Source organism: Aotus nancymaae, unplaced genomic scaffold (genome assembly GCF_030222135.1).
Source record: "Aotus nancymaae isolate 86718 unplaced genomic scaffold, 86718_ANA_hifiasm-v0.15.2.pri h1tg000089l, whole genome shotgun sequence".
Taxonomy (NCBI): domain Eukaryota; kingdom Metazoa; phylum Chordata; class Mammalia; order Primates; family Aotidae; genus Aotus; species Aotus nancymaae.
The window spans coordinates 3,059,700-3,069,353 of record NW_026988504.1 but is presented as its reverse complement, the minus strand read 5'-3'; the positions used below and the strand labels follow the sequence as shown (position 1 = coordinate 3,069,353).

Sequence of the window (9,654 nt, the reverse complement as noted above, 5' to 3'; positions counted from 1 at the left end):
AGGCCCTGAGGCAGACATGTACCTGGACGGTGAAGGCTTTTGGGCTGTGTGTCTGGAGTAGGTGAAAGAGAGAGAAGGTCAGCAAGGACTTGATAAGCAGAGCCTCGTAGTCACACTGAGGCCTCCAGGACCTGTACCCCAAAGGGAATGATGTGACCTGACTCATGCTCGAGCAGGACTTCTCTGCCTGCTGTGTTGAGCGCTGGTGACAGGGCATGGGAAGAAGTTAGGAGCCGCTGCAGAGGTCCCAGTGGGCCGTGATGAGGGCACCGCAATGCAGGGGTGAGAATCAATCAGATTCTAGACACATCTCAACATGGAGGACCAAGACTTTCATCTAAATGTAAACAATAGTTACGAGATGTTGACTTGAGATGGATCCATTGGGATGATTTAGATACTTCCCATAATCGATCATGAGAACCAAGAAGGGCCCTGGAACTCATCCTAGTCTTCCTAGGATTTTCCCAAGGGTAGAAATGACGAAGAACTGGGTGACCGTTCACAAAGGAGGGAGGAGTCCCCAGCTCCCAACCCTGAAGCCTTCCCCTCAGTCACTGCCTTCTGTGGGTCAACCAGATGCACGGACTGTTCTCAGCCGTCCCTGTGGTTCTTACATCAATGCCCAGCTGTTGGAATGATGGCTCATGGAAGCCCCATATAAGGCACTACTTCTGTGGGATGTGCCTGTCAAACCTGCTCGTCTGCTGCTGTTCAGTTCAGCCAGAGATTGGGCCACATTCAGTCATCACTTCCCTGGGAGGGGGAAGGCAAGTGCACGCACTCCATCCGGCAGAGAGCAGGTCAGCCCACGGAGGGGCTCAGCCTACGAGGGGCTCAGCCCACGGAAGGGCTCAGCCTACGGAGGGGCCCAGCCCACGGAGGGGCTCAGCTTACGGAGGGTTCAGCCCACGGAAGGGCTCAGCCTACGGAGGGGCTCAGCCTACGGAGGGTTCAGCCCACGGAGGGGCTCAGCCTACGGAGGGGCTCAGCCGACACAGGTTTGACGGGGCCTGAGAGCGGTCCCAGGGGAGTGGGAGGGGCCGGCTTCTTCCTCATCAGGAGTGGAGGTGCTGCCTTGTGTGTGGACTAGAAAGCAGAAAACGGCTTGTCTGTGGTTACTGGGTCAATCATTGGAACATTCTCTGAATGCTGAGTTCTGCCTTAAAACAGCACAGGTTGTGCTAGCTGAAGGGGATCCGCTGTTTTGTACTCTGATCTCCTCACTGTTGCCGCAGGGTCAAGGACGGGGGAAGGAAGTGTCTGAGTTCAGAACAGAGTGAGCAACACCAGCTGCCTGCTGCTGGCGGCAGGGGCACAGCCAGCCTATCATGGCATTGGGGGTCTGGGGTGAGCTGTGTCCCCTCCTCCTGCACTTGTGACCGTCTGCCCCCCATGGGGTGTGTACGTGTGTGTATGTGTGTGTGTACATGTGCCTTCTTCCGTACTTCACTGGCAAGGGAAGAGACTGACCCTTGGGTTAGAAGAAGGACGTTGACCTGGGAGGGGTCAAATAAAGAGAACCCATATCTTAGATGCTGGAGATTTTATGATCTTAGACTTTTCTAGAATTGCTGTAAAGTTAGATATGGAATTTAGAATTAGAGATCTCTGGGCTCCCCTTCCCCTTAAGTCTCTCTCTGTCATCCAGGCTGGAGTGCAGTGGCGCAATCTCAGCTCACTGCAACCTCTGCCTCCCAGGTTCAAGCAATTCTCCTACCTCAGTCTCCCGAGTAGCTGGGACTACAGGTGCATGCTGATTTTTTTAATTTTTAGTAAAGACAGGGTTTTGTCATGTTGGCCAGGCTGGTCTCAAACTCCTGACTTCTGGTGATCTGCCCACTTTGGACTCCCAAAGTGCAGGGATTACAGGCATGAGCCGCCACCTCACCTAAAAGGCATGAGCCACAGCGCCTGGTCTCTTTTCTTTCTTTCTTTCTTTTCTTTTTTTGAGACAGGGTCTTGCTCTGTCACCCAGGCTGGAGGGCAGTGGCACAGTCATAGCTCATTGCAGCCTCCAACTCTTCAGCTCAAGCAATCCTCCTGCCTTGGACTCCCAAAGTGCTGGATTACAGTCTTGAGCCACCGTGCCCAGCCCGAAGGTTTTTTTTTTTCCCCCTGTTAGTACTAATCTCTATTTACACTGGGACAAGTTACAAAGAAACTCCTACAATTGTTAACTGCCATTGGGGTCTACTGTAAGTTGCTTCACTGCAACTGCAGAAGGGACTAGTGACTTCTACTTAGCTCCACTCACTGATGCTCAAAGCCCAGTGAGGCTCTGGGGTGCTCCAGAGCCTGAGGGACCCCCGGCTGAGTCAGTTGGCCACGGTCTGGAGAGCCCTGCAGAGCCTCTGTCCTCAGGGGCTGGTGAGGCAGCCTTGGCTTGAGCTGCCCTGGCTTTCTGAGTTCACTCTGACGGGAGGACACAGCACCCTCAGACCCTCCACAGTGAGGCTCGGGCACGTCCGGGGCGCAGGGGAAGTCCCACTAGAGGACCCTCTCAGAGGTGGCTGTTGCCACCTGGACCCAACCCTGAGAAGGCACCCGAGGGACCTGTAGTCCTGGGCCAGCCACCAGTCCTGGTCCTCAGGGTATCCTCAGAGACCTGGCCATCCAGAACTCCCAGGGTTTCAGCTGCAAGCTGGAGATGTGGTAGAATACCAGAGGGCGTGCCAGGGTGCCATTTGTTAGAACAAACATTATGCTTCCATGAGCCCTCGTTTTGGGGTCATTGGCTCTTTGGCACCCACTTAATCACAGGGCCATTGCCCACAGAGGCCTTGGATGCCACCATTTAGGGACCCCTGTATTTTCCATCTGCTTTGGGACCTCTAGGCTCAGGATCAACGCCTATTGAAGCAGATGTTTCATGAGAGTTTTGGGGGCAAATACAGGGGTTTTAGGAAGATGCTCCAGTCTCTTCACGAAGTGGGAAGCTGAGAAATCCTGCCCTGAGGATGAGAAACAGTCACCTTCCCGACTGATGCAGCCTGGACCAGCCAAGTCTTCCTCCCCTTTCCCTCTTCTAGAACTTTCCCCACTTCAGCCAGTGTCTGTCATCCCCTGGGCTCCCACCCTCTCCTTGTGCTACATTCATCGAGGCTGAGGGGAGCAGGAGAGGAGACGTTTCTGCCGGTGTCCCTGCTCCCTGCTGTAGCTGGAGGAGCTCGCCTCAGCATGCCTTCGCCTCCCTCCCTGTGACGGTGTGCCCGTAAACCGAGTCCGTATGGAGAGAGAAAGGCGGCACCATTGATTAGGACAAGAGGCATACACAGGACTGTCCCAGACAATCTGGGACCCCAGCATTCTGGGACTGACACTTTAAGATGAGGCCCATTTCCTTCTATGTTTGATCAATTGGATTAATTTTATTGTTTTCGTTTTTCTTTTCTTTCTTTTTCTTTTTTTGGAAACGGAGTCTCACTCTGTCGCCCAAGCTGGAGTGCAGTGACGCGATCTTGGCTCACCACAACCTCTGCCTCCCGGGTTCAAGTAATTCTCCTACCTCAGCCTTCTGAGTAGCTGGGATTACAGGCATGCACCATCACACCTGGCCAATTTTTGTAGTTTTTTAGTAGAGATGGGGTTTCACCATGTTGGCCAGGCTGGTCTTAGTCTCCTGACCTCGTGATCCCCCCCCGCATCAGCCTCCCAAAGTGCTGGGATTACAGGCGTGAGCCACCGCGCCTGGCAGTTTTATTGTTTTCTAAAATAATGACTTTATGGTTTCTATTGAACCCATACTTGCTTATTCTAAACAGATTTTTTTTTTTTTTTGAGATGGAGTTTCACTGTGTCTCCTAGACTGGAGTGCAGTGGCACACTGTCTCAGCTCACGGCAACCTCCACTTCCCAGGTTCAAGCCATTCTCCTGCCTCAGCCTCCTGAGTAGCTGGATCTACAGGTGAGCGCCACCATAACTGGCTAATTTTTGTATTTTAGTACAAATGGGGTTTCACCATTTGGTCCAGACTGGTCTCGAACTCTGATCTCAAGTGACCCGCCTGCCTTGGTCTCTGAAAGTGCTGGGATTGCAGGCATGAGCCACTGTGCCCAGCCTAAACAGATTTCTTAACAATCTGCCACCATGGATAACAAGTGTTAGCATTGCTGAGGAGTGTTCCAGAATCCCCCTGCTCTCTGCCTCTCCCTCTCTCCCCCGCCCTTTTTCTCTCTCTCATGTACAGACACACACACACACACGCGTAATGACAGGACAGACCGATGGGCAGATTGAATGAATGGATGGGTGGGCACATGGATTGAGGGACTCCCAAAGATATACTAACATTGTTTTATAAAAATGGGATCATAGTCTACATGCTTTAAATGCAAACTTTTAATTTGACTTAAAGTTTAGCTCAGCTCAGATGTTGCTGTCAAAAGTTTTTTGTTGTTGTTATTTTTATTTTTTACCTACTGCTCCTTGAGGAGCTGGGCTAATTTATAGGCAGTGCATACAGATTCGGCAAAAATATTTTTTAATTGTTAGTAATGGAATGCTGAATGTAGTAGAACAGTCTCACAATGACAAGAACTATTCGTTCCTAAAAATCCAAAGATTCAGGTAAGAGATTACAAAAACCCTGATAAATTAGTGGTGTTATATAAAATCAACGTGTGCTGGGTCTGACCACTCACGCCTGTAGTTACTGCACTCAGGCGGACGGAGGCGAGAGGGGTGCTTGAGTCCAGGAGTTTGAAGCCAGCCTGGCCAACATAGGGAGACCCTATTCTCCACAGAACAGAAAATAAAAATAAAATCAGCATTTTATTTATTCATATACTTATTTATTTATGTGAGATGGAGTCTCACTCTGTCTCCCTGGCTGGAGTGCAGTGGCATGATCTCCGGTCACTGCAACCTCTGCCTCCTGGGTTCAAGTGATTCTCCTACCTCAGCCTCCCAAGTAGTTGGGATTACAGGCATGCACCACCATGTCTGGCTAATTTTGTATTTTTGGTAAAGACAGGGTTTTGCCATGTTGGCCAGGCTGGTCTGAAACTCCTGACCTCAGGTGATGCACTTGCCTCGGCCTCCCAAAGTGCTGGGATTACAGGCATGAACCATCTCACCTGGCCTTATTTTATTTTAGATAGCACAGGGTCGTGGAGGATAAAGTGATGCCTTCCCTCCCCCTTCCCCGCCCCAATTTCTAGTGCTTGCATTATTTCTTAGGGTGAAGAATCTTCTTATTTGGCTGGAAGACTCTGTTCCCACCATAGTTTCGTTCCAGATGTGTGACTAAAGAAATCCAGTGGTCAGCCCGCAGTGAGCAGGACAGCTGGGCCTGGGCTCTCTCTCGGCTCAGCCCAGCCCCTCCCCACCCCTGCTGAGGAGTCCCAGCGAAGTTGGGGGGAGCTCTGGGGCACTTCCTCTGACTTCCCTAGACTTGTTTCTCTTCAGCTGCCCAAACAGTAGAGGGATGGTCAGGCCCCCTCTTCCTGCGCTCTGTCCCTAAGGGCTGTGCTGGCACCTGTGCCTTCAGTGGCCCTTAGTACCACTCCTTTGGTTTTAGGGCTTGTCTGCCATTGTTCCCTTTTTTCCTCTTTTTTTTTTTTTTGAGACAGGGTCTCACTCTGTCACCCAGCAGGCTGGAGTGCAATGATGCAATCTCATTTCACTGCAACCTCTGCCTCCCGGGCTCAAATGATCCTCCCACCTTAGCCTCCCAAGTAGCTTGGGACCCAGGCTCACTATGCCCGGCTAATTTTTTATTTCTTATAGAGACAAGGTTTTGCCATGTTGCCCAGCCTGGTCTCGAACTCCTGGGCTCAAGCAATCTGCCTGCCTCAGTCTCCCAAAGTGCTGGGAATTATAGGCATGAGGCACCGCGCCCAGCCTGCCATTTTTCAGTTTGTGGCAGAAAAGTTGTTTTTCTTTCCTCATGTTGTGATTGCTATTTTATTCACTTATTTTTTTTTTAACTTTTAAAAAAACAACATGTGGTTCATTTCGCCAGGAGCTGTGGAGGGAGGTACAGGAGGCTGCAGTGATCCTGGGTTGGTTTGACCCGCAGACTTTGGGCTTGATGTGATGGGGCAATTGCGCCCATGTGGTTGTTATATCTAAGAAGGGGTGAGGGAAACCCCAGACGCCTCTGCAGGAGCCAGAGACATTCCTAGAGGGTCACAGGGGCAGCTGAGGTGAACAGGGATTCTGGAATGAGGAAGCCAGGGGGGTAGAGAGGAGGAGGCCGGCCTGGGAATGCCTGGAGCACACATTCCTGTTCGACACCACCTGGCAGAGAACAGGAGCTGGCAAGAGAGGAACCCACTTGTGGTGGGGGCGCCGGGTAGGCAGGGGTGGCTGGGATGGCGGCCCAGCCTAGGCTGAAAATGAGGAGAAAGGAAAGAGGATGCCAGTGTCCCATGCACCGTGGCCTGCCAGCCCTGGCCCTGGGGTGGCAGGGGCAGAACTGGTCACTGCAGGGACCTCCTCAGCCCACCCTCCTGCTTCCTGGCAGGGAGTGGGACCAGAGAGGGAAGCAGGAAGCAGGGTGCGGTCACCAGCAGCCCTGCGATCTTTTTTTTTTTAGAGATGGGATCCTCCTACCTTGGCCTTCCAAGTTACAGGTGTGAGTCACTGCACCAAGCCTGGATTTTTTTTTTTTTTTTAACAACTTGACTGAGGTATAACTCACAGCCAGCACAGTGGTTCACACCTGTAATCCTAGCACTTTTGGAGGCTGAGGTGGGAGGATCGCTTGAACCTAGGAGTTTGACACCAACCCAGGCAACATAGCGAGACCCTATCTCTACCAAAATAATAATAATAATAATAATAATAATAATAATAATAATAATGAGCCTGGCGCAGTGGCATGCACCCGTAGTCCCAGATACTCAGGAGATGGGTGGGCAATTTCCACATCCCCTTTGCTATGCGCACTTTCCTCTGGCTGCCATCATAAATGACCACAAACTGGGTGGCCTGAACCAACAGAAATGTATTTGCTCATGGTTCTGGAGGCCAGAGGTCCACACTGCAGGGTCAGCAGGGCCACACCCTCTGTGAAGGCGCCAGGGAGGGTCTGCTTCATGCCTTTGCCGAGTTTCTAGTGTTGCCGCCCACCCTTGGCGTGTCCAGTCTCTCCCTCCACGCAGGGTGATCACGGAGTGTCTAGGGCCCTTCTCCTCCTTCTTTTTTTTGAGACAGGGTCTTGCTCTGTCGTCCAGGCTGGAGTGCAGTGGCACTCTCTCAGCTCTGCAGCCTCTGGCTCCCAGGTTCAAGCCATCCTCCCACCTCAGCCTCCTGAGTAGCCGCGACTACAGGTGTACCCCGCCACACCTGACTAATGAAAACAAAAACAAAACAGCCTGGCCAACGTGGTGAAACCCTGTCTCTGCTAAAAATACAAAAATTAGCTGGGCAGCATGGTGGTGCGCACCTGTGATCCCAATGACTCAGGAGGCTGAGGCAAGAGAATCGCTCTAACCTGGGAGGCAGAGGTTACAGTGAGTGGAGATCCCACCATTGCACTCCAGCCTGGGCAATAAGAGCAAGACTCCATCTCAAAACAAACAAACAAACAAAAACTTTTTTTTTTTTTTTTTGAGACGGAGTTTCGCTCGTTACCCAGGCTGGAGTGCAATGGCGCGATCTCGGCTCACCGCAACCTCCGACTCCTGGGTTCAGGCAATTCTCCTGCCTCAGCCTCCTGAGTAGCTGGGATTACAGGCACGCGCCACCATGCCTAGCTAATTTTTTGTATTAGTAGAGACGGGGTTTCACCCTGTTGACCACAAAAACTTTTTAGCAGAGACAGAGTCCCACTGTGTTGCCCAGGCTGGTCTCAAACTCCTGAGCTCAAGCAATCTGCCCGCCTCAGCCTTTCAAAGTGCTGAAATTATAGGTGCAAGCCACCGCACCCAGCCCTTCTCTTGTTATAAGGGCGCCCTTCCCTGGATTAGGGCCCACCCTAATGACCTCAACTTGATCACAGTGGCAGAGACCTATTCCCAGATGAGGCCCTATTCACAGGTACTGGGGATCAAGATGTCAGCATTCTTTCGCAGGGGCCGCAGTCAGTGACACCCTGACTCACAAGCCTCAGTCACCTGTTTGTTCCCAGTGAGAAACAGGCTGAGATGAGGAGGAGGGAGGCAGAGCTGCCCTGGGGCCCGCTGCTGTTCTTCCCGCTGTTCTTCTTTCCGGGCAAGGAGACTCGGCAGAAGCCCCTGAGCGGGCCGTGGATAACCACTACGCCTGTCAGCTCTCCTTGGTAGTCTAGGGTTCAAAGCCCAGGTCCATTCCAGAAGTCTGCTCCTAGTGCTAAGAAAGCATCTATAGTTACTGGGAAAACCACAGGGGTCAAAGGTCCATCGAGTTCTTTCCCGGATCTGAGTTTGACTTCTTTTCCCAGCTGCTTGCAGTTGTCCTGGGTGAACTTTGAGTTTTGGAGCAGGTCACGTAGCTTGAAATCACCGTCAGTTCACCTGGCACTGCTTTGGCTTCAGGCTCTTCCGTCTGCCCAGCTCTCTCCCACGCAGCAGCACGCAGAGAAAGGAGGCAGCCGGCACCACGCACGGCTTTGGAGACACCGCAGGGACAGCCGACCCCAACCCGCTGCACAGAGCTCCTGTGAAAGCGAATCTGAGCCCCGCGGTGAGTACGCTCAGGGACCTGGCTCCTTGGATGACTTGTGGTGCAGCTACTGCACCCAGGACTCTCCCAACAATCACTTTCTATTTTTTATTGTTTTTTTAATTTTAAATTTTTTAAAAAATTTTTTATTTATTTTATTTATTTTTTATTTATTTATTTATTTATTTATTTATTTATTTTGAGACGGAGTTTCGTTCTTGTTACCCAGGCTGGAGTTCAATGGCGCGATCTCGGCTCACCGCAACCTCCGCCTCCTGGGTTCAGGCAATTCTCCTGCCTCAGCCTCCTGAGTAGCTGGGATTACAGGCATGGGCCACCATGCCCAGCTAATTTTTTTTTTTGTATTTTTAGTAGAGATGGGGTTTCACCATGTTGACCAGGATGGTCTCGATCTCTTGACCTCGTGATCCACCCGCCTCGGCCTCCTAAAGTGCTGGGATTACAGGCGTGAGCCACCGCGCCCGGCCAAAAAATTTTTATTTTTGAGACGGAGTCTCGCTCTGTCACCCAGGCTGGAGTGCAATGACACAATCTCAGCTTACTGCAACCTCTGCCTGCTGGGTTCAAGAAATTCTCCTGCCTCAGCTTCTCAAGTAGCTGGGATTACAGGCACCTGCCACCACATCTGGCTAATTTTTGCATTTTCAGTAGAGACAGGGCTTCGTCATGTTGGTCAGGCTGGTCTCAAACTCCTGATCTTGGGTAATCCACCCATGTCAGCCTCCCAAAGTGCTGGGATTACAGGTGTGAGCCACCATGGCGGCTTATTTTCCATTTTTTAGATGACAGATGTTGATTTGCTCTGGTTTTCAAGTATTTTTAGCATACAGACGCCTCCAAGAGGTGCCTTCTCCAGTGGTCCAGCCTCTCATCCCACATGAAAAGAATCAAGTGACAGGAGTTCATGGGGCTGTGAGGAAACGACCCCAGCTGTGCCCAAGAGAGTCACGACGGCGGCAGCTGCAGCTCTGTGAGCAGTGGAGAAAAACTGGGCACAACCTAATGTCCTCCCACAGGGGCACGGGAAGTCCACTGTGGATCTA

At 51.6% G+C, this 9,654-nt stretch overlaps 1 protein-coding gene across 1 annotated transcript in view; it reads left to right on the top strand.

The window, feature by feature from the left end:
• The first annotated feature begins 3,872 nt into the window (after nt 1–3,872).
• Nucleotides 3,873–9,654, top strand: part of CARD14 (caspase recruitment domain family member 14) — a 41,360-nt gene continuing 35,578 nt past the window's right edge. The window contains exons 1-2 of the mRNA XM_021666346.2: nt 3,873–3,907; nt 8,370–8,611. The gene's annotated coding sequence lies outside the window, so the exon portion shown is untranslated. The remainder of the gene's footprint in view (nt 3,908–8,369; nt 8,612–9,654) is intronic.